Genomic DNA, 24754 nt, shown 5'->3' with positions numbered 1-24754 from the left:
ATATTCCGAGTTGGACGAAACCTATGCCATCCGTCCTTATACACTGTGATAGTCAATCGACGATTGGAAGGGCACAGAGTAGTATGTATAATGGTAAGTCTCGACATATATGTCGTAGACACAATACCATTAGGCAGTTGATCTCGAAAGGAGTGATTGTAATCAACTATGTCAAGTCCAAAGATAATTTGACAGATCCTTTTACGAAGGGGCTAAGTCGAGATCAAGTATACTGCTCATCGAGAGGAATGGGATTAAAAATCTACAACTAAAAATGACTGCAGTGATAACCCAACCTTGTTGACTGGAGATCCCAAGATCTTGGTTCAATGGGACAATGAAGTTACAGAAGTTGTGTTACAGCACACGAGATATATTATCATTATCTCTATCCCAATCCTAGGATGAACTTGTGTTGTCCTACCACATGAAGTGATGTTAAGCTTATGTTTTTAATGACTTCTATACCTTTATAAGGTGGAGTATGGTAGGATACTCTTGATAAAAGTGTCAACTATGTGAGTGTGAAAACTAGCCATTTTAATGAAACACTCATGAATCTAAGATGGTATTCATGACCAAAACAGAACCAACCATGAAAATCCAAAGTAAGTGAGATAAATCTTTGTGTGGATGTTATTGTCTTAGTATACATAAACAGCTGAGCAGTTCAAGATATCACGTTCATTGCGCAGCCTAGTATGCTCGATAGAATTCCACTACGGAAGGTTCAAAGCTACAAGCTACCTCTTCCGATGCATTGACTTATCAATTGAACTCTCCTTAGGTGATATCATGCATGCATTATTTTTCATTTATGTGAGGGATTGTTACAAATTATAAATGGAAAATAATCAAAAAGGTTTAAATGCCTTTTGGATGATTAAAGTGTAAAATATCAAAAATAGGCGAATATTAATAAGGGAATTTTTCGGAATTTTTGAAAATTTTTCAGAAATTTTTCAGAGCTCGTACGGACGAGTTAATGGGGATAAAAACGGGGCTCGGAAAAGTCTGTTTAGGCTACCCTGTTTTAATGAGGAAAAGTTTTATTTCCTTTTCCTTTATCTTTTCTTTTTCTTTTTCTCTTATTCTTTTCCCCGTGCTCGACACTTTCTCCGCGCGCGCCTGTTTCCTCTCCGCGATTTTTTTCTCCTCTGTGCCCTAACCGCGACAGTTCCTCCTCCCCCTCGCGACAAATCCCCACAGCCACATCTTCTTCCTTCTCCTCTCCTCTGCTGCCATCACAGCGACGCCGCACCCGTCGGTGCCCTAGCGCCGGTCATCGCGTGCCCTAGCCGAGCTCGCCGACGCCGCTGCCCTCTTTGGAACGGAGCAGCGCCAGCCGTGCCCTAATTGGGTTGTGCCTCCGCCGAGATTTCTTCGCCGCCACCGACCTAGTATTGCCGCCGGCCTTCCTCCGCCCTACAGCCGACTTCCACCGGTGTCTTAGCCTCCAGCCACCGTGCCCTAGGTCTTTCACCGACACGTCTCTGCTCGGGTGGTTTCCGGCCAGGAGCAAGGGGGGTCAAGTTTTAGTTCTTCCTGCTTGGTCCGATTGTTAACAGCAAGGTAAAAGATTTGGTGGTCAGGTGGGTTGTGGTTTGATGTGTGATCCCATTTATTGAACTCAACATGATCTCATCAGTGGGAAGGATTTCAGCAGGGGGATTTGGTTTCGTGGGGACTTCGTTTGGTTCTAGCAGCACTCCAGTGAGCAGTTCCCTTTGTTCCAACATTACGAGGGGCTGTGAATTGAGGTATCGTGTAAATTTTGATACATGATGAATTAGGTTTATGTATAGTATTGGATTGGTATTGAATTTAATCCATTTCTTATTTTGTTACATGGGATCAATTCCATTTCTAAGGAAGGATAAGGTTATTAAATAGGTTTGGAGATTTTTATTTAGCTATATAGCTAAATACATTATCTGTTTGATAATACAGGACCTTGACGCGAGACGGTATCTCGACGTCGGATTGGACATTTTTTATTTGGAGGCGGGTACTTTGACTTATGTCTTTTAATATGCATAATAAAGTGTTTAACATATAGCAATGATTATGTTTTCCATTTGATTCGGTTGGTCACTACATGATCTGTTACATGTTGTTTGTTTATTTATTATGCATTGCATGTTATTATTTATCTGACCATACATGCTTTCGGTAGTGACCCAACCATGTGATACATCATGTTCAGGACCTAGGGTTTATTTGATACCCTATCTGTTTGTGTACCTTCCATCTGATACATTGACTTGTGGTACACCTTTTATTTATGTATGGATCTTGCTATGCTATTCATGATATTGCCAAGTATAGAGTCATGCATCATCTTGCATGATTGCATGCTGTGCGGTTGTCTGCTCCACATGTATTGCACACACCACCACCACCCATGGATTAGTGGTATATCGGCAGGTGTGTGGCGGTTCTGCTGTTTGGCTCGGTGATAGCCGGCAGTCAGTTCCGCTCTGTTTGCTCCGCTGGCATTTAGTGTAGCAGTGGTAGCCGGCAGATGGTGGACTCTGTTTGGCTCAGTTGGTCGAGGAGTAGCCGGCAGAGATATCCTCCCGTCACGATCTGGAGATGAGGCATCGAGCTCCCCATTTACGATTTAGGGTCGAGGACAAGAGTACTCGATAAGATCCCGTCCACTTACGTACATCGAGCATGATGTCGAGCGCACGGTCACCCTACGATTTATCGGATTTATTGTTTGTGATCACGTTTACTTGCGATTTATACGGATGCGTACGATCGATACGGTGATTACGATTCCGATGCGACGACCTGCACCTTTATACTTTGATTCCGCTTAAGACGCTTATCTCCCGATTTCGCTTTGATTTATCCTTCTCGTATTCGTGAGACCGACGCATGATTAGTGTTGTCATTTATTTGTTTTATTATGCTTATACACCTGCCGAGTGTTGGACTCACCCCGCCCATTGTTGATATATTTTCGAGTTGAGACCGTCAGAGCGATAGTCATTGGTTCCCAAAGACGAAGTCCTTTGCTAATTTTGAGTTGTTATTTTATTTGAGCTTTTCTCTATCCGACTTTGTTTTAGTCTTGCTTTGGATTTTACATATGGATATTGTATGGAATCCTTCCGTTTGATGGACTTTTGGTATGATTTGGATTTTATTCTACTACATACCTGCCTGGACGGCAGAAGAGGTGAGTTCGTCGGATTTGAGTTTTACGAGTGTAGTTGAGTAGGGTGGATTTCGAGTCAGAGTACTATTGTTTGTGATTACTATTATTAACTGCGTGGTTGTGACAGCCAGAGGCTGAATATCTATATAAACTGCGTGGTGATTGTTTTTATTTATTGTTATAATTTCAGCCGCCTGTGGCTGAGGCATATGTGTTATGTAGAAGTTTCAGATTGTCCGCCGTATAGGGGAGATGCTGCCGAAATTTCTTCGGACAGGGACTCCTCTGGGGCGTGACAATTTATTTGGTATCATAGCAGGTTACGATACTTGCTATGCGTTTTGGATTTTCGAGATTTATCTGATACCAATTTATGATTTTGTCGTTCGGAATTTTGAGGTCAAATTGGGGACTGGACAGCGACGGAACATCTCCAGACAGCAAATAGGTATGATGTTTATTTTATGATTATTATACTGGTATTAATATTTGTAATACCACGTATTGCAGCGAGACGTGGTGCTGGAAGACCACGTGCGAGGACCACGGGATGTCTGGATATGCCAGAGATGCCTACTGTGGATGAGCCTGTCAGTCAGGGACAGACTCAGCATACTGCGGGCGCGTCGGGCTCTCAGACCCCGACGGCTCCTATAGAGGTACCGACCTCGGTTACGCCGAGTGTACCTATCCCTACTGTAGTTCCGGTATCATCAGAGGTACCATTGGCGTTTCCGATATCTGTTCCAGTGCAGCCTACGGTGAACCCGACGTAAAACGAACACGCAACCTTCTGATCTGGAGTCAGACGCGCTACCATTGCACCACGGATCCACCGTGTATCCGTGTATCCAGCAGCCCCTGTGCCCCCAGTACATACAGTGTACCCAGCAGCACCTGCATTAGGGATACCGGCTGCTCCACATTCGGTACCATTACCTACCGTACATCCAGCCGCGGCCACTTATGTTCACCCTACAGTGCCACCGACGGCATATGATCCAGTTTACCCAGCAGCACCGGGAGTATCTCCTCCGGTTTATGCACCGGTACCACCTGTAGCACCAGCTCCAGTGGTTCCGCCAGTTCCGACAGCCGTTCCGACACACCTCACTGACTTTGCCGCGGCACGAGCTAGGATTCCAGTGTTGGCAGAGTCGATCAAGAGTCGATTCACACTCTTCCGAGGAGACAGAGATCCGAGTGTGGCCTTGTCTTGGATTGAGACTATGGAGCGGACTTTCTTTTATATTGCTTGCTCCGAGTGGGAGAAAGCAGAGCTGACTGCTTTTCACTTACGGGACGCGGCCGACACTTGGTGGCTTACCTAGCGTTCCATCATCGGTGAGCAGAACATCACTTGGGCCAGATTCAGAGAGGCTTTTGAGAGCCATTTCTTTCCATGAGTTTATCAGATGGCTTGTCGGCTGGATTTCCTGAGTTTGCGATAGAATAATCGGACAGTGACTGAGTATAATGCAGAGTTTAACAGATTGGCCAGATTTTGTCCAGAGCTAGTTGATGAGGACAGTTCACGTATGCAGCAGTTCATTCAGGGGTTGGATGGACATTTGCAACTAAGACTTGTCGGTCTTGGTATCACATCTTATGCGGAGATGTTGGACAGAGCCCTCATTATTGAGTCAGCTCAGCAGAGAGTTTTTCCGGATAGGAAAAGGAAGCAGCCGAGTCAGACATCTGGACAGATCCAGCAGCCTCAGACTACACCACAGCAGAGTAGGCGTAGTCGATCAGATCAGGGTACATCTGGGGTATCACGTAAACCTCAGAAATCAGGACAGTCTTCTTCAGAACGTTTCCGGTCTTCCCAGTAGAGCCGGAAATATCCCGCCAGTGATATTCGCTGTTTCAGATGTGGGTCTAAAGATCATGTCACTTCAGCCTGTTCTCTGGGACAGTCAGTTTGCTTTCATTGCAAACTGCCTGGGCACCAGAGCCGAGATTGTCCGCAGAAGACTCAGCATATGACTTCCGGAGGGTCTGATCATGGAGGACAGTCTGGTCTGTTTGGAACTTATCGAGGAGGGCGAAGAGCCCAACTTTCGCATGGCCAGCAGCGGAGTACTTCACCTGCAGCAGCGACATATGTCATGCTTGGACAGGAGTACTCCAGTGCTTCCATAGCACCTCAGAGTTCTGTTCCGGGACTTTATTATCTGACGCAGGGGCAGTATCAGATGCAGCCTCAGCCTTTAGGCCAGTACCAGACTCAGTCCCAGTTAGCTGCACCGTATCAGACATCGTCCTCTCAGTCTTCTCTGGCACATTATCGAGCACCGCCTCAGTGGCAGGCTTCTGCTCAGCCGCAGCAGCCGCTGGCAGCGTTACCACCGTCTCCTCCGCCAGAGACTGGACGTGTTCATGCGATGACCAGAGAAGATGTGCAGTGAGCCGATGGATCCATTTTCCGCGGTATGATTTCTATTTATGCCTTATCTGCAGATATACTGATAGATACTGGTAGCTCGCATTCATTTATATCTCGTACTTTTATGCGGGAGGTTGGTAGATTACCCACTTTCAGACCCCAGCGATTGACCGTCTCCCTACCGTCCGGTGATACTTTAGAAGTCACCCAGGAGGTCAGAGGTTGCCCGTTAGATTTTGGCAACCTAATACTTACAGTGGATCTTTTAGTATTAGAAATGGTTGATTTTGATATTATTCTTGGCATGGATTGTTTGTCAGCATATCATGTCACAGTTGATTGCCAGACGAGGGTTGTCACATTTCGGCCTCCGAACCAACCCTCGTGGGATTTCACTGGCATCAGAGACGACGGCTTATCGATCATTTCGGCGATACAGGCTCAGAAGTTGCCGTCACATGGCTGTCAGGGTTTTCTGTTATCTTTGATCAGTACTGAGGACAACAGTACTTCGTAGCTCTCCGACGTTCCTGTTGTACGGGAGTACCCAGATGTGTTTCCAGAGGAGCTGCCAGGTCTGCCTCCCATAAGGCAAGTGGAGTTTGCTATTGAACTGATTCCGGGAACCGCGCCGACATCGAAAGCTCCGTATCGTATGACACCAAAAGAGTTGAACGAGTTGAAGGTTCAACTCCAGGAGCTTTTGGATAGGAGATTTATTCGCCCTAGTGTTTCTCCATGGGGTTCTCCGGTATTATTTGTCAAGAAAAAAGACGGCACTATGAGGTTATGTATTGACTATAGACAGTTAAATGCAGTTACCGTCAGAAATAAATATCCTTTACCATGGATCGAGGATTTGTTTGATCAGCTCAGAGGTACATCAGTGTATTCTAAGATTGATCTGCGATCCGGATATCATCAGCTGAGAGTCAGAGACTCAGATATTCAGAAGACTTCACAAGTACGGTCATTATGAGTTTTTGGTAATGCCATTTGGGCTTACCAATGCTCCAGCGGTGTTTATGGATTTGATGAACCGTATATTTCTGGAGTATCTTGATCAGTTTGTTATCGTTTTCATTGATGACATATTGGTCTACTCGCATTCTGAGGAGGAGCATGCACAACATCTTCGTATAGTCTTGGAGATTCTTCGACGACATCAGCTGTACGCGAAGTTCAGCAAGTGTGCGTTTTGGCTATCCTCAGTCGGTTTTCTGGGACACGTGGTTTCTAGCAGAGGTATTTTAGTAGACCCTCAGAAAATCGAGGCTGTCACCGGTTGGGAGAAGCCGAAGTCAGTACAGGAGATCCACAGTTTTCTGGGATTGGCCGGATATTACCGAAGTTTTGTCGAGGGTTTCTCGCGTATTGCTATGCCGCTAACACGCCTTACCAGGAAGGGCGTGAAGTTTACGTGGACCGAGGATTGCGAGACCAGCTTTCAGGAGCTGAAGCGGAGATTAGTGTCGGCTCCAATTTTGGTTCTACCTTCTGGAGAGGACGGATTTGTACTCTACACCGACGCTTCTCTTCAGGGTTTGGGTGCTGTTCTGATGCAGCACGGCAGAGTAGTCTCTTATGCTTCTCGTCAGCTGAAGGAGCATGAGAAGAACTACCCAGTTCATGACCTAGAGTTAGCCGCCATCATTTATGCTTTGAAGATTTGGCGTCATCATTTGTACGGTATTACATTTGAGATTTTCACTGATCATAAGAGTCTCAAATACATTTTCACTCAGAAGGAGCTTAATCTCCGACAGAGGAGATGGATGGAGTTCCTGAAGGATTACGATTGTACCATTAGCTACCACCCGGGGAAAGCTAATGTGGTTGCAGATGCACTCAGCAGGAAGTCCAGAGGGACTTTGGCTTGCCACCGGACTTCAGTCACCGACTTGATTCAGAGTTTTTCTGAGTTAGACCTTGAGGAGCAGGGATCTACAGAGCAGGGTATTCTTGTTACTATGGTTGCTCAGTCGTCGATCAGGACGAAGATCCGAGGGGCACAGGATGGTGATCAGCATTTGCAGTTCATTGGCAGTCAGATAGCTTCTGGGCAGCAGACCGAGTTTACACGAGACGAGGAGGGTATTATATACTTCCGAGGTAGATTATGCGTACCTCAGTCTCATCCGGTCTTATAGGAGCTACTCCAGGAGGCTCACCGTTCTCGATTTGCGATCCATCCAGGTGGGACCCGTATGTATCAAGATTTGAGACGTTCCTATTGGTGGAACGGTATGAAGAAGGACATCGCGGATTTTGTAGATAGATGTCTTATCTGTCAGCAGGTGAAGGCTGAGCACCAGAGACCTGCAGGATTACTTCAGCGGATTCCTATTCCTGAGTGGAAGTGGGATCACATCACTATGGACTTTGTGGTGGGTTTGCCGAGGACACGACGAGGCCATGACGCGATTTGGGTAATCGTTGATCGATTAACCAAATCCGCGCATTTCTTAGCGATCCGGAGGATTGATTCCCTGGATCGATTGGCAGATCTGTATTGTCGAGAGATCATCAGACTACATGGTGTTCCGTTGAGTATTATTTCGGATAGAGATCCAGGGTTTACGTCTCGTAATTCTTGGGCACGCAACTCCGATTTAGTACAACTTTCCATTCACGGACGGATGGACGGTCAGAGTAGACTATTTGAGGACTTGCTGAGATCATGTGTTATGGATTTTGAGGCGGTTGGGAGGACCATCCGCCGTTGGTAGAGTTTCACATACAACAATTTTCATTCGGCTATCCGGATGGCACCGTTTGAGCGTTGTATGGTAGACCTGGACACCCGTCCTCCGGATGAGGTTGAGAGGCCCAGTTGTTGGGACCTCATAGAGCTCAGCAGGATGCAGAGTTGATCCATACTATCAGACGGAGGATGTCAGAGGCGCAGGACCGTCAGAAGAGTTATGCTGATCGGAGACGCAGACCACTAGAGTTCTCTGTTAGCGACCATGTATTTCTGCGAGTTTCACCCACGAAAAGGGTGAAGAGATTTGACTTCAGAGGTAAGCTAGCTCCGCGGTATATTGGCCCTTTCGAGATCTTAGAGAGGATCGGAGCGGTAGCTTACCGACTGGCATTACCACCGTCCCTGTCAGGCGTTCACGATGTATTCTACGTATCGATGCCGAGGAGATACGTACATGACCCGACACATGTGCTGGCAGATATCCCAGTTCCAGTTCAGCCTGACATTACTTATGAGGAGGTTCCGGTACGGATTCTCGACCGGAAAGAGCGTCAGTTGCGGAACAAGACTATCTGGCTGGTTAAAGTCGGATGGCAGCATCATTCGGACGAGGAGGCTACTTGAGAGCTTGAGGATACGATCCGAGCTCGATATCCCCATCTTTTTACGTGAGGTATGTGATTCAGTTTACCGTTCAGCATTTATACTTTCTATATCTGTTGTTAGTACTTGTTGATGGTAGATAATGAAATTTGAGGACCAAATTTTTTATTAGTGGGGGAGAATGTAAAATACCGAAAATAGGCGAATATTAATAAGGAAATTTTTCGGAATTTTTGGAAATTTTTCAGAGCTCGTACGGACGAGTTAACGGGGATAAAAACGAGGCCCGGAAAAGCCTGTTTAGGCTACCCTGTTTTAATGAGGAAAAGTTTTATTTCCTTTTCCTTTATCTTTTCTTTTTCTTTTTCTTTTTCTCTTATTCTTTTCCCCGTGCTCGACACTTTCTCCGCACGCGCCTGTTTCCTCTCCGTGATTTTTTTTCTCCTCTGTGCCTTAACCGCGACAGTTCCTCCTCCCCCTCCCGACAAATCCCCACAGCCACATCTTCTTCCTTCTCCTCTCCTCTGCCGCCATCACAGCGACGCCGCACCCCTCGGTGCCCTAGCGCCGGTCATCGCGTGCCCTAGCCGAGCTCGCCGACGCCACTGCCCTCTTTGGACCGGAGCAGCGCCAGCCGTGCCCTAATTGGGTTGTGCTGCCGCTGAGATTTCTTCGCCGCCACCGACCTAGTGTAGCCACCGGCCTTCCTCCACCCTATAGCCGACTTCCACCGGTGTCTTAGCCTCCAGCCACCGTGCCCTAGGTCTTTCACCGGCACGTCTTTGCTCGGGTGGTTTCCGGCCAGGAGCAAGGGGGGTCAAGTTTTAGTTCTTCCTGCTTGGTCCGATTGTTAACAGCAAGGTAAAAGATTTGGTGGTCAGGTGGGTTGTGGTTTGATGTGTGATCCCATTTATTGAACTCAACATGATCTCATCAGTGGGAAGGATTTCAGCAGGGGGATTTGGTTTCGTGGGGACTTCGTTTGGTTCTAGCAGCACTCCAGTGAGCAGTTCCCTTTGTTCAAGCATTACGAGGGGCTGTGAATTGAGGTATCGTGTAAATTTTGATACATGATGAATTAGGTTTATGTATAGTATTGGATTGGTATTGAATTTAATCCATTTCTTGTTTTGTTACATGGGATTAATTCCATTTCTAAGGAAGGATAAGGTTATTAAATAGGTTTGGAGATTTTTATTTAGCTATATAGCTAAATACATTATCTGTTTGATAATACAGGACCTTGACGCGAGACGGTATCTCGACGTTGGATTGGACATTTTTTATTTGGAGGCGGGTACTTTGACTTATGTCTTTTGATATGCATAATAAAGTGTTTAACATATAGCAATGATTGTGTTTTCCATTTGATTCGGTTGGTCACTACATGATCTGTTACATGTTGTTTGTTTATTTATTATGCACTGCATGTTATTATTTATCTGACCATACATGCTTTCTGTAGTGACCCAACCATGTGATACATCATGTTCAGGACCTAGGGTTTATTTGATACCCTATCTGTTTGTGTACCTTCCATCTGATACATTGACTTGTGGTACACCTTTTATTTATGTATGGATCTTGCTATACTATTCATGATATTGCCATGTATAGAGTCATGCATCATCTTGCATGATTGCATGCTGTGCGGTTGTCTGCTCCATTATTGTGAGCGCATCGCCAGTTACATGTACTGCACACACCACCACCCATGGATTAGTGGTATATCAGGCAGGTGTGTGGCGGTTCTGCTGCTTGGCTCCGTTGGTCTCCGGTAGTCAGTTCCGCTCTGTTTGGCTCCGTTGGCATTTAGTGTAGCGGCGTGGTAGCCGATGGTGGACTCTGTTTGGCTCCGTTGGTCGATGATTCGTGATAGCCGTGAGATATCCTCCCGTCGCCATCGTGTCTGGAGATGAGAGCATTGAGCTCCCCATTTATGATTTGGGGTCGAGGACAGAGTACTCGATAGCATCCGTCCACCTTGCCGCTCATCGTGAGCGATGATGTCGAGCGCACGCCATATGCATTTATTGCATTTATTGTTTGTGATTGTTGCATTTACTTGCTGCATTTATATGGATGCGTATGATTGACATGCATATTCGGTCTGACGACCTGATACCTTTGTACTTTGATTCCGGTTAGTACAGTTATATCACGATTCGTTTCAATTGCATTTATCCTTCTCGTATTCAGGAGACTGTATGTAATTAAGTCTGTTATTTGTTTTATTATGCATATCAGTTGTACCTGCTGTGTGTTGGACTCACCCCGCTTCCATTATTGATATATTTTCAGGTTGAGGCTGTCAGGAGTAGTTCCAGTCGCTGGTTCCCACAGCACGTAGTGCTAGTCCTCTGCTAATTTTGAGTTGTTATTTTATTTTAGCTTTTCTCTATCAAACTTTGTTTTAGTCTTGTTTTGGATTTTACATATGGATATTGTATGGAATCCTTCCGTTTGATGGACTTTTGGTATGATTTGGATTTTATTCTACTACATGCCTGCCTGGACGGCAGAAGAGGTGAGTTCGTCGGATTTGAGCTTTACGAGTGTAGTTGAGTAGGGTGGATTTCGAGTCAGAGTACTATTGTTTGTGATTACTATTATTAACTGGGTGGTTGTGACAGCCAGAGGCTGAATATCTATATAAACTACGTGGTGATTGTGTTTATTTATTGTTATAATTCCAGTCGCCTGTGGCTGAGGTATATGTGTTATGTAGAAGTTTCAGATTGTCCGCCGTACAGGGGAGATGCTGCCGAAATTTATTCGGATAGGGACTCCTCTGGGGCGTGACATAAAGGGTGTATCTAATGAAGAGGTAGTATGCCTCTTAGGAAAGGATGCGATCTACATCACCCATTTTGAAATGAATGGATGAGATCTAAATTGAACCAAGAGGTTCTTATACCCTTTCATATGTATAAATAAGGTCCCTCACATACTCATTCACTCATTCATTCATTCACTCACTTCCTTCCAAGCAAAGCAAGCATTGCATTCTTGCATTGGAGAGTTCAAGAAGCTTCCTCGGTTCTGAGGTCTTACGATTACAGTGTTGCTATCGCAAGATAAAAGTCATTGTATCTTGGGAGACGATTGCTATATTCCGTGAGCATCGTGTGTGGGGCAAATTTGTCTTAAAGAGATAGAGTCTAACTCTAGTCTCGACTTAGCCGAAAATGGTGGTATACCGTCATTCTACCTGCGCTCAGTTTACATCAGCAATAAAGCACCCAACATAAACTTCGTTGGAAATTTTATAAAATCTATGATAAAAAAGTTTCTTCACCGTAGAAGATGATGTAAACAAAGCAATTTTTGCGACAAATCTCTGGATTCATTGCTAATTGGCAAGGAATATATGTCCGTCGCTAAATTTGTCGCAAATTAGGGTTGAATTCCAAAATTCGTCCCAAAATTATTTTTTTAAGTTATACTTTTAAAAATGGAAGATAACCCTAGAGAGCTCGGAATGACACGAAATGAGTTTCTATGAGTTTGTATCATTCTCTTGATTTTACTAATAGGTCAAAACATAATTTTTAACCAATACATCGACATTTATAAATTTTTGGAACAAGAATTTTATATTTATTAGCTGTTCGGGGTAAAAAATTTATAAACATCAATGTATTAGTTAAAAATTATGTTTGAGCACATTATAAGATCAGGAGAATGAGACGAACCCATAGAAACTTGTTTCGTGTCATTTCGAGCTCTTTAGGGTCATCTTCCATTTTTTAAAAATAGAACTTAAAAAAAATTAGGGATGAATTTTGGAATTCGTCCCTAATTTGCGACGAACCTTGAAGTTCGTCCCAGATTTGGGACGAATTTCCAAGTTCGTCACAAAATTAAAATTTTTCAAAAATCAAAATAAATGCTTCCAAAATGTGGAAGATGGACCTAGAGAGCTCCGAATCACATGAACAAGTTCTTATAAATTTGTATCGATCTCTTGATTATAATGATGATCTCAAATATCTAATAAATTTTTTTAATCGTAATAATAATTAGATGGAGTTTATAAATTGTATGACTTAGGGAAAAAGAGCTAGAGTTTAAAAATGGTAAAGTGATTTTGATATCCAAAAATCACTCACCAAAATATATTTTGTAGAAAAAATATTTGAGGTGATCATTATAATCAGGAGATTGATACAAAGTTATAGGAACTTATTTCATTGATTCGGAGCTCTCTAGGTCCATCTTCCGCATTTTGTAAGCATTTATTTTGATTTTTGAAAAATTTAAATTTTGCGATGAACTTGGAAGTTCGTCCCAAAACTGGGACAAACTTCTAGGTTCGTCGCAAATTAGGGACAAATTCCAAACTTCATCCCAATTTTTTTTTTAAGTTATACTTTTAAAAAATGGAAGATGTCCCTAGAGAGTTTGGAATGACACGAAACAAGTTTCTATGGGTTCGTCTCATTCTCTTGATCTTACTAATACACTCAAATATAATTTTTAACCAATACACCAATGTTTATAAATTTTTGGAACAAGAATTTAATATTTATTAGTCGTTTGGGGTAAAAAATTCACTAAAACCCTCTTCTGGTACCTCCGGAAGAGGGAATCGAGTACAATGAAAGTTGAACAAGTGCAACACACTGAACTTGTCCTTTTGCAGTAATTAATTAAAAAAAAATTACCGACACTTAAAGATCAAAGTGGGAGTGCCCGTGTCGATGTTGATCTGCCGGCCATGATCAGAAGTCCTTGGAGTAGTCGTTGGGCGCAGCAGCTTTGCAGTGGAGTCGTAGCAGGAGTCCGGAGAAGTCGGAACCTTAAGCAGGCGTATAGTACCTCGTATGGAAGGTGTTGTTGAATGTCTTCTCGAGATAGCCTTATAAAGGGCATAAAAGGTGCCTTCCATAGCCATAGAAGGCTTATTCTATGAACAGTACGAAGACGCCTTCCATATCTATGGAAGACATCTTCGGGCACTATTCACCTAAAGATAATTTTCTCTTTTTACCCTGTAAAACAATGCTAGCCTAAAATACCCTACAAAATAAGTATTATGACAATAATAATGAATAAAAAGTGTAGTAATTGTTGAAGCAATCTAGGTGCCCTAGGTTTTGATGTTTGGGCAAAGGTTTAAGTTAGGTTTATTGTTGTATTTGATATGCATTGTGAGTGTACAGGATACAAGTACAACAAGAAAAGTCCAAGTGTGATCTTGGCAAAGGAGGAAAGTCCAAGAATGGGTCTTGGCGGTGTAAGTCCAAGCATGTAGTCTTGGCAACATAAGTCCAAGTGTGACTTGACAATGGATGAAGCCCCGGAGGTGAGGAGCCTCTTGGCAAAGGAAGACCCGACAATATGGACAAGGCCGAAGGAAGCTCCAGAAGGCAAGACGTGAAGGATGGGGAGACATCCGAGGGACGCGAGGCTGATGGAGGAGGCTAGAAGGCTAGGTCTAGGTTGGTCGGGAGAGAACGAGTGATGAGTGAATGTACTCGAGGCAAAATCCTAAAATCAGGGTTTACTGTAGCGTTACTGTAGCGTTACTGTAGCAGTACTGTAGCAGTCGACTGATGATTGTAGCAGTCGACTGATGCACTGTAGCAGAGAGCCGTTGAGATAGCCGTTGGTACCAGTCGACTGGTGCATTGACCAGTCGACTGGTAACGGGCAAATCAGCTTTCTGATTTGCTCCAAGCTCTATAAGAAGGAGCTTGGGATGGCCGGCAAAGGTGACGAAATTAGACTTGGTTAAAGCCTAATTAGTAGTCACCAAAGTGCTCAAGGATCTCTTGTGTCCAAGTGATCTTGGTTGGAGTTGTGGTGAAGTTTCTCCACCCACAAGGAGGTTGAGCTAGCCGGAGTTTGCCGGGGACTAATCCACCGACGGATTGAGGGATCGTCCACCTTACGGACACGCCGTGGAGTAGGAGCAAGTTATCTCCGAACCACGTAAACACCTTGTGTTAGGGTTTGTGTTTGGTTTGTTGTCTTCTTCTTTCTTGTTTTAGGTTAACTTTTGTATTTGTTAGTTTGTTTTTGTATTCCGCTGTGCACTAACATTATAGGAAGTAAAGTTTTGGGTGAGACGCTATTCACCCCCCCTCTAGCGGACGTCAAGGTCCCAACAGTAATTAGTTCCTGTCCTCCCAGGACCAAGAACTAGTCAAGGTATCAGTTTAGGGGTTCCAAATGAACCTAAACTAGACCGACGCCTACTGTCCCTTCAACTGAGATGCATCCTCACTTGGTCACTCTCCTCTAGTGACTTACCTTAACTTACCAGCTTGCCAGACATCTGGTCAGCCCATTGACCTATCTGGACTTCATGCCAGCTATCTGGTTGGCCCTTCAACCTAGCTGGACATCCCTATAACACTGAGTTAGCACAAATATATAAAATAGTAAAGTAAAACAGTGTCATGTAAACAGATTTTAAGATTAGCTGGTCCGATCGACCGCGTGCGGTCGACCGAAAACTAGGTCACCTCCCTAGGGTTGCCTAGCTTCACTCACTAGGACTTCCATTGCCTGTCTTCACTCACTAGGACTTTCATTACTTGGCTTCACTCATCAGGACTTCCTCCACCAAGCTTCACTCACTAGGTCCCAGCTTCACTCACCAGGACTTTCACCACCTAGCTTCACTCACTAGGGCCCAGCTTCACTCACCAGAACTTCAATTGCTTGGATTCACTCACCAGGACTTCCTTTACCTATCTTCACTCACTAGAGCCTGATTTTACTTACTAGGACTTCCACCACCTAACTTCATTCACTAGGGCCCAACTTCACTCACCAGGACTTCCACCACCTAGCTTCACTCACTAGGGTCCGACTTCACTCACCAGGACTTCCACCTTGTCTAACCTCCAATTAGGACTAGTCACTTAGTAGACTTCTCACTTGCCTATCTTATAGTTATGACTTACCTTTGCTAGTCATCTAATCTTGACTAGACTACTCTCTTCTAAACATCAAGCTCTGTTTAGATTAACCCTTGGTCAAACTGACCAGACTTGCGTGCATTGTCAATGTCACACCCCCAAAGGAGTCCCTGCCTGAAGAAATTTCGGCAGCATCTCCCCTGTACGGGTGACAATATGAAACATTACTACATACAAAATATACATCAGCCACACTTGGCTGGAATATATATAGAATATAACTATCACAACCACGCAGTTTAATAAGCCTACACGGCTGAATAAAAATAATAACTGACATACAAACATCATCCATAACCATCAGCCTACACGGCTGGAACAACATAGAAACAGACACAGCGGAAGACATAACAATAAATACTCAGCCTGCACGACTGGATGTAAACACAGCGGAAATCACAAAAGGAAAACAAATGTGTGACCGACAAAGACACTAACTAAATTACCTGCAACCACCAGACTAGACTCCATAAACCATATCGAAGCATACAATACCAAGTTCACAAAACCAAAACATAAATAGCGTTAGAAACTAAAACCAGAAAAAGAACTATCCTCGAGTGTGACGTGGGACCGGCAGCCGAGACTCTCCAAGCATCTATGACTCATCTACCTGTTACCTGGCGAAAGAAAACCATTTTACGGGGTGGTGAGTATTGGAACTCAGCGGGTAAGGAAAGAGATAGTGCATGAACATAACATATAAGTAGAGAGTGTCAACAGTATACAGTCTCATAAGAAGAATAGCAGATAGTATAATAGAACCAAAATAAATGTTCATACCTGAAACCATATCCTATGCTAGGTATAGTAGGTCAGAACTGGTACTAATCTGCTACAGTAATGCTCATACTACAGAGGTAATAAGCAAGGTATATACATATTTCCAATGACTAAACATCTACAATGAGAATATATCTCAACCTAAGCAAGCATATCAGCATATGTGAACAACAACAGTAAGCAATACAACATATATAGACAGCAGTAGCCAAAGAAAATATAATAACAACAGCGTATGCACGGATGGTCACTCCCGCCCACCTCTCCGCACCATGACCCCTGCATGGTCGAGATGCCGGGTCAGTGACAGACTATACACCACTCCAGCTACCACTCACACGAATGGCCGAGGGGACAGTTGCATAGTAGCTAACTAGCTACATCTGCGATGGGGTCCCTGCTGCTCGTACTCCAGCTACCACTCACACGAATGGCCGAGTGTGGCATGACAGGACAAGCGGCATCAACTCCAACTACCACTCTCTCGAGTGGCCGAGGATGCGGCATGCATGCAATGACATGATACGAACAATGCAACAGTCATCATATATATATATAAGCAGAAACAGGTATGCTACATGAAGCCAGCATGCTCAACATAATATATAAATAAACAACAGTCAAAGCATACAAACATGGTATCTAGTATTTGCTACTGATCATGGACAACAACAAGAGACTGTATAGATATGGAACGAATTTCTCAAAGATTGCGTGGAAGTATCAAGCGTAGGAAAGTAAGAGTGGAGTCAAGGTAAACAGTCCTTATCCAAAATAATTCATGCACTAAGGTCAAAGTACCAAAAGAAACAAAGCAAGAAGTACCCGCCTCTAAACATAGATCATGATAAACCAATCTCATGTCGAGACGCCCGTCTCGAATCAACGTCCTGCAAATCATATACTGTACAATTAAGCTAATCTCATAAGCACCAATAAACTAAATTCGAACCTAACTTAATTAGGAGAAAAACCCTAATCGAACTATGAATCTCGATTCACTCAAATCCATTGATTAAATTAGACTTAATCCAACATTATCAATTCTTAAATTGATTCATTTAGCACTCCATTTACTAATAGGTCAATTCAATATAATTCCAACCTACTTAATTCATCCAACTAATTAATTTAGAGTGTGATCCACATTAAACAAAAACCTAAGCAAAATTATCTGATACGGTTTAAAGAAAATAAATCTATGCACAACTTAAATAGTCTTGGTATGATTACAACACCATCATCCAAACCTGGAGGTTTAAATACACAAACTGTTCTCCATTATTTCTTAAGCTCCTTATTCTGTGCTTAAACAACCTAGCATTACTGCAGGACCAGGAAAACAGATTTTCAAAACTTAAACATTTAATACCTAGGACTAATTGTTACACAACTAATTATATCCATAAACCACTTCCACTAAAGCTACATCAAAACTATCTCCTATTGGATAAGAGAATAAATTCATGCAAACCACAATGAACCATAATGAAATTCTAATACTGTTAATAGAACTAGGGATTACAGCATACACAAGTTTAGTTTTCTATTAAATCTATCCCAAACTAAGTCAAAGGAAAATATGAGCATGGCAGTAATAGCACGGTAGCCTTATCTAACCCCCACAACAAGAACATGAAACTAACTAAATCATCACTGCCTACTTCGGTTAACAATGCCCAAAAACCTCTATAAAGTTTAATTGCTTACCTCTATGGTGGCAGTCGGGTAGCAAAGCACACTAACGATCGGTGATCGAAGGCAACCACTGCTTGAACAGCAAGAAGCTGGAAATATCTTGGCGTCGGGTGATGGAAGGAGGAAGAATTGGGGCTCGGTGACGGAAACCACAGTGCTGATCAGGGACAGAGGAGGGGCGACGACGGCAGGCCAAAGATGAGGGAGCAATATCGTAGTGCTCGCGATGATCCGATGGCGCTCATGTTAGGGAAAGAGACCGACGGCTATGGTGCTAGCGTGCGAGGAAAAGAGGGAAGAAGGTTCGGGTATGGCTCGGGAGAAGAAGAAGGGCCGGTCGGCGCTAGGGCACAAAGGCGACGGTGCTGCGGTGCTCGCGTGAGAGAGCGAGATCGGCGGCATCCGAAAACTCGAGAGGGGGAAGGAGATTGCTGGCTAGGTTGTGGTGGCGAGAACAAGAGAGGAGGATAGGGGAAGAAGAGATTCGGCGCTGGAGGGGGAAAAGGAGGTGTTGTCGGGTAGGTTATTAAGGATTGGAGGGATTTTATAACAAATACTTAGGTTTAGTGCAATTAAACCCTAAGTTGATTCCTTAATCAACTCCTACTTCCGGGTATTCCTAATAGGCTTTTATTGGCCCCATTAGTATATTCCTTTAAAATACATCATACGAGCTCCAATTAAATCTCAGAAAATTTCTAAAAATTCCTAAAAATTCCATTAAGATTTTTCGTCCATTAAAACCTTATTATTTAATTATATTTATTGCTGTATTTTACAGTCAAATATCAAAACCCTAGAGGTCAATTGCATAAACAATCTCTCCATTTTTTATGTTTGACAATTTTCTTAAGTTAGTCTTGGGTCTTTAAGGGTTAATTCTCAAAATTTGAGAGATTAGTCACTTTCCCCCTTTAACTTTTCTAACTTAAGATTATTCTCCCCCTTTGGCATCCATTAAAAAAGATATAAACTTAAGAACACTCTTGATTAGGTTTTGCACCAACAATAACATTTGAAAGCCATAATTATGTGTTTCAAAAACATATTTTTTTTAAAGTGATGTTGTAGACTGATTTTTTAAAGTTGGTTGTCAAGGTAACTTTTGAAAGTTTAAGCAACTTTTGATAGTGAAATTTCTAAATATTTTTCAAGGTGTTTTCACAAAAACTTGTAAAGCAAAGTGGATTTTGTAAAAGATTATGTAAATAAATTTTCAAACTTAGTTTCAAAGATTTGAAAAACTAATTTTTGAATGAATTTCAAAAATTATATTTAATCTTTCAATCAGGACTCCCCCTTAACTTTACACATATCTAGGAATTCTTGTTAACCACAAGTAAAACTTCCCATGTGTCTAGGAGGTTGATCCAAATTAAAAGAAAGGTTTGAAGATGAATTTTTAAAACATTTTTCAAAATACTTGCCAAAAACAAATTTGAAAGTAATATTTTCAAAAAGTATTTTTCAAACATGATTTTTAAAACATTTTGCACAAAGACATTTGCAAAATCTTTCAAGGAGATTTTCAAAATTAAGGAAATTTGAAAGGAACTTTAAAAACTAGAGCATTTTGTAAATGTTTTTCCAATGGTATAACAAACACATAACATATTTCAAAGATATATTTTTGCAAGAATTTGATAAAGCTTTTCAAAACCTGTAAAAAAAATTCTTAAATATAGTTTTAAAGATAAAAATTTTGAAAATTATATTTAATCTTTTAATCAGAACTCCCCCTCAACTTGACACATCCTTAGGAGTCATTGTTAACTACAAGGTAAACTTCCTATGTGTCTTAGGGTTGATCCAAGTTAAAAGAATACCTAAGCTATTGGAAAAAATATTTTAGAATAACTTTAAAAGGTTTTCAATAGTATTTTTCAAACATTTAAAAGACTTGTCAAAAAGATATTTTCATAAGGGTTTAAAAATAACTATTTTATCAAAAGTTTGAAGATACATTTTCAAAATATTTTTCAAAGTATGTAATTAAATTTGTTTTTGAGTTTGCCCCTTAAGCTGACCCTCCCCCTTAACCTAATACTTATAATTTTTATTAACCACAAGGATTACATACCTATGTATTTGGAGATCTAGAATTTTATGGTTGACCCAAGGAATCTAAACACTAAGTGTTGGTCAATAATCATTTATAAAAGTGTATACTTTTGAAAACTGTAATTGCAAACATGAATTTTCTTTTCCTAACATCTCAACCATTCTAAATTTTCAAACAAGGTAATCTTAAGTGTTTAGAGAGATGCTTTAACACGTATTTTTAAAATTACTTAAGTATTCTGAATTTTGAAATAGAATTTCGGATTAATCTTGTGTTACATTTAAGTTAAATTTATGATAGTTTTTTAGAGCAAATTAATTGATTAGTTATTATGTTAAGATTGATTTAATGGCTAAATTTCCAATTAATTTGGATTAACTATAAGTTAATATAATTTAATCAATAAATAAGTTATAATTATTTTTGGATTAATACTAAATAATATTAAATTAATTATTAAAAGTAATTAAGTTAAATAATTTATAATAGTAATTAAATTAGATTAATTGATCAGAATGATTAAAATTCATATTATTGAATGAGTTATTAAATTTGGACTAACTAATTAAAATTTGAGTTAATTCATAATTAGTTACCTTAATTCATATAAGTTAATCTATTTTAAATTAACTAAGATGAACAATTACAGAATTTCAAATACAATGTATGTTGAATTTAAATTAAGATTTAACTTTAAATTAAAAAAATATGTTACAATTTTTTTTAAAATATAAAAATAAGTTTTAAAGAATTTTAAAATAAATTTTATAAATAAATTATTAAAAACATTTTTAAAGTAATTTTTAAAATAGTTTTTTCCATATTATTATTATTTTTAAAATCAAAATAATTTTCAAAGTAATTTTAAAAAATATTTTTTATTATTATTTTTAAAGTCAAAGTAATTTTCAAAGTAATTTTTAAAATGTTTTTCAAATGATTTTTAAATATTTTTTAAAAATATTTTTACAATAAATTTTTAAAATATTTTAAAAGGATTTTTAAAATGATTTTTAAAGATTTTCAAAATATTTTTAAATTTATTTTTTTCAATTAATTTTTAAAATATTTTTAAATAATTTTTTAAAGGATTTTAAAATATTTTTTAAAAATATTTTTTTAAAAATTTAAAATATTTTAAAATAATTTTTTTAAAGAATTTTTAAATATTTTTTAAAAGCCTTTTTTTAAAAAAAAATAATTTTAAAAAGTCTTTTTATAAAATAATTTTTAAAAGATTTATAAAATAATTTTTTAAAGGATTTTTATATAATTTTTAAAATTTAAAAGTTTCTTAAAAGAATTAACCTAAGTTTAATTTTAATTTTGATTGTAGTGTTTAATTAATTTAATATTTGTTTTAATGCAATCAAATTTAATTTAATTTAATTTAATGTTATTTAATTTAATGTTATTTAATTTAATTTAATCTCAAAGTTAAAATCTTAGTTATCTCACCCGATCTATATTTTCAATCAAGGAATTCTATAATTTTGTGGAATGAATTAAGTTTAATTTTAAGGTTTGGTTTAACTTCATGTTAGATTCAGATTTAGCTTTAGGTTCAACAAACAGACATTCTTTGGATAAACTTCTGGGCTATGGTGAGTCACTTGGACATCATTAGAGTAATCATTCCTTCAAGGTTTTTCAAATAGTCTCATCCACTGAACTTAGTATAAAACCTTGGTTTAATTAGTTAGGATTCATAAGGGGTATTTGTAGTTAATTCCACTTAGTCAAATGCACCAGGTCGAAGCCATATCTTCCTAGACATGCATAGATAGAGTTTTCCTAACTTACTATCATCCAAAACTTCACCGGTATCGTTGGTCAAGTTAAACTTTTTGTTCTTATTTAGACTAGTCCTAATTACCCATCCGGATAAGTTGTTGATTTTTTAGGTGCCAACTAGTTTGGAGCCTCACCTTGAATTGTTGAATGTTAGGTTTATTTAAATATTTAAGTATTTAATTGAGTTAGATGTAGGTTTTATGTATTTTAATTTATGTTTCTGATTTAAGTTTGGTTTGTTATATTTGTTGATTAATTTCATAATCAAGAGATACTTGATTATATCTTAGTTTTTTATTTAAATTTGATTTAGACTTCGAGTCTAGTTTTAATGATCTGGTGAGATTATTAATTATTTTTTCTAGTTTATAAATTTTATTTTTCTAATTTTCTTAAACTTAAAGATAAATTTTTAAACTTTGAAGGATTATTAAATGATTTTGACTTAGCATGGTTAGTTAAATTAATTGATTTGTTTGAGTGAACATGCATATCTAATTGTTAAGGTAAATCCAAACTAGAGCAATGATGATTATCTAATTTACTAACATGTGTAGAAAAAATTGGATTATCATGTATTGTAAACTTACTAACCTTTGCTCCCCCTAGATCCTTAGGTCTTCTTTCTGGCCATTGAAATTTGTAGTGACCTATCTTTTTACACTTGAAGCATTGGATATGCTCCTTCCCTTTTTGAACTTTTAGTGTCGACTTCTCATTTACCTTTGGTTGTGTGGTTCGAGTCTTATAGGTGGGGCACTTACTTTTGTAATGCCCTCTTTCACTGCATTTAAAACATATTAAATGATATTTAAATTTTGAATTTACAACTTTACCTTTAGAAATCTTGTTAAGATTCTCCTCCTTGTCCACCGTCATCTCAGATTTGAATTCTGACGTTTGTTCTAATTCTAATTCAGAACCTTCTACCTCCTCTTTTGCTATTAACACCATCAAGCTAGTTTGGTCTGATTCTGAGGATGACTCTGGGGATTCGGACTCAAATCTGAGCTCTAGTTTGACTTGATCCTCTAACCCCATCGGCTCCTCGTGAAGCTTGGTCAGTCGAACCCAAAAATCATAGGCATCTCGATGTTCTCTAATTTTGCATGTGATTTCATTAGGTAACAATTTTACAATTGAATTTATTACCTTTCTGTTGGCTTCTGTGTCTTGGGTTGATCTTCTCAATGCCATGCCACCATCGAAGTCGTTCATAAGGATGAAAATTTCCATCTGCATCCTCCATAGATTGAATTCATGTCTCTTGTGCATCTCATATGAAGGTGGTTCATGAACGCTTCATCCTTTGCCTTGAGCCATTGAGTACTGAAGATAAAAAACTAAAAGAAGGTACCAAGACTTGGTCTTGGATTAGCAGTGTTTGAGAAAAAAATATTGAGTGGTGTTGCACCAACTTCGTGTTAAAACCGAATGGGAAAAATTATCTAAATAGGTAAAGTTTTACCAATTCAAATATAATGTGAAAAATTGAAATTTGAAAAGAAAATAATAATTCCCCCTGGCTTGATTGGTGGTTGCACCAATTCAGAGCAGAACCTGCTCTGATACCACTTGTTGGAGTGATCACACGTGAGAGGGGGGATGAATCATGTGATTTTCAAAAACTCATCTTTTTGATTTTAAAATCAAAGTTCTAATGCAGCAGAAAAATAGAAATAAGAACAATTAAGTGAAATAGAAACATACATGGTCGATTTACTTGGTTCAGAGCCATCGGCGACTCGTACTCCAAGACCTAGGTCCCGCGGACCTATCAGTGGATAATTTACTAAAAACTTCTTCCTGTACCTCCAGAGCAGGGAATCGAGTACAATGAAAGTTAAACAAGTGCAACACACTGCACTTATCCTTTTGCAGTAATTAATTACAAAAAAAATTACCGACGCTTAAAAATCAAAGTGGGAGTGCTCGTGTCAATGTCAGTCTACCGGCCACGATCGGAAGTCCTTGGAGCAATCATCGGGCATAGCAGCTTTGTAGTGGAGTCTAGCAGGAGCTCGAAGCAGTCGGAACCTCAAACAGGTGCGTAGTAGCTCGTATGGAAGTTGTTGTTGAATGCCTTCTCGAGATAGCCTTATAAAGGGCATGGAAGGTGTAACGACCCAATTTTCCCTATTCTGAGTTTCAAATGTCCATAAAGATATTTGAAAATGCTTTTAAAATATTCTAGAGATTTTTAGAAATTTTTAGAGTATTTTTGCGTAATTTTTGGAGGTCGTTTAGCATTTTTACAAAACCAAAGAAGTTTAGGCAAAAAGCGTTGGAAGTGAGGTTTGAACCCGGGACCTCGGGTCAGACTGACCCAAGCCAAAACCGGCATGACCAACTAAGCCAGCGAGTTTTTGTTAGTTGTATATGGAGCAATATGTATATAAGTAGTAGTTAGGAATAAGAATAAATAAGAAGGAAAATAGTGGCAGCCGAGATTCGAATCCGCGAGCCTTGACTTAGTCAAAGCGCAGCAAACCAACCGGTCTACAAAAGCTTTGTTAATTATATAGGAGGTGGAATATATTTAAGCTATAGTTAGAGCGTTTTGAATAAAAGGAGAATAAAAGTGCGCGGCTGGGATTCGAACCCATGAGCTGGGCTT

At 40.1% G+C, this 24754-nt stretch overlaps 1 long non-coding RNA gene across 2 annotated transcripts; it reads left to right on the top strand.

Moving 5' to 3' along the window:
- Nucleotides 1–1113: 1113 nt before the first annotated feature.
- LOC122009348 lies at nt 1114–2010 on the top strand. Of its 2 annotated transcripts, none has more exons than XR_006119538.1 (3): nt 1114–1572; nt 1664–1760; nt 1951–2010. It is a non-coding gene; the product is annotated as an uncharacterized LOC122009348 (long non-coding RNA). The 2 variants fall into 2 exon arrangements; XR_006119539.1 differs by having other exon boundaries at nt 1649–1760.
- Nucleotides 2011–24754: the final 22744 nt, after the last annotated feature.

The sequence above is a fragment of the Zingiber officinale genome, chromosome 1A (genome assembly GCF_018446385.1).
Source record: "Zingiber officinale cultivar Zhangliang chromosome 1A, Zo_v1.1, whole genome shotgun sequence".
Taxonomy (NCBI): Eukaryota; Viridiplantae; Streptophyta; class Magnoliopsida; order Zingiberales; family Zingiberaceae; genus Zingiber; species Zingiber officinale.
The sequence above is the reverse complement of the archived record's forward strand: the minus strand, read 5'-3'. Positions and strand labels throughout refer to the sequence as shown.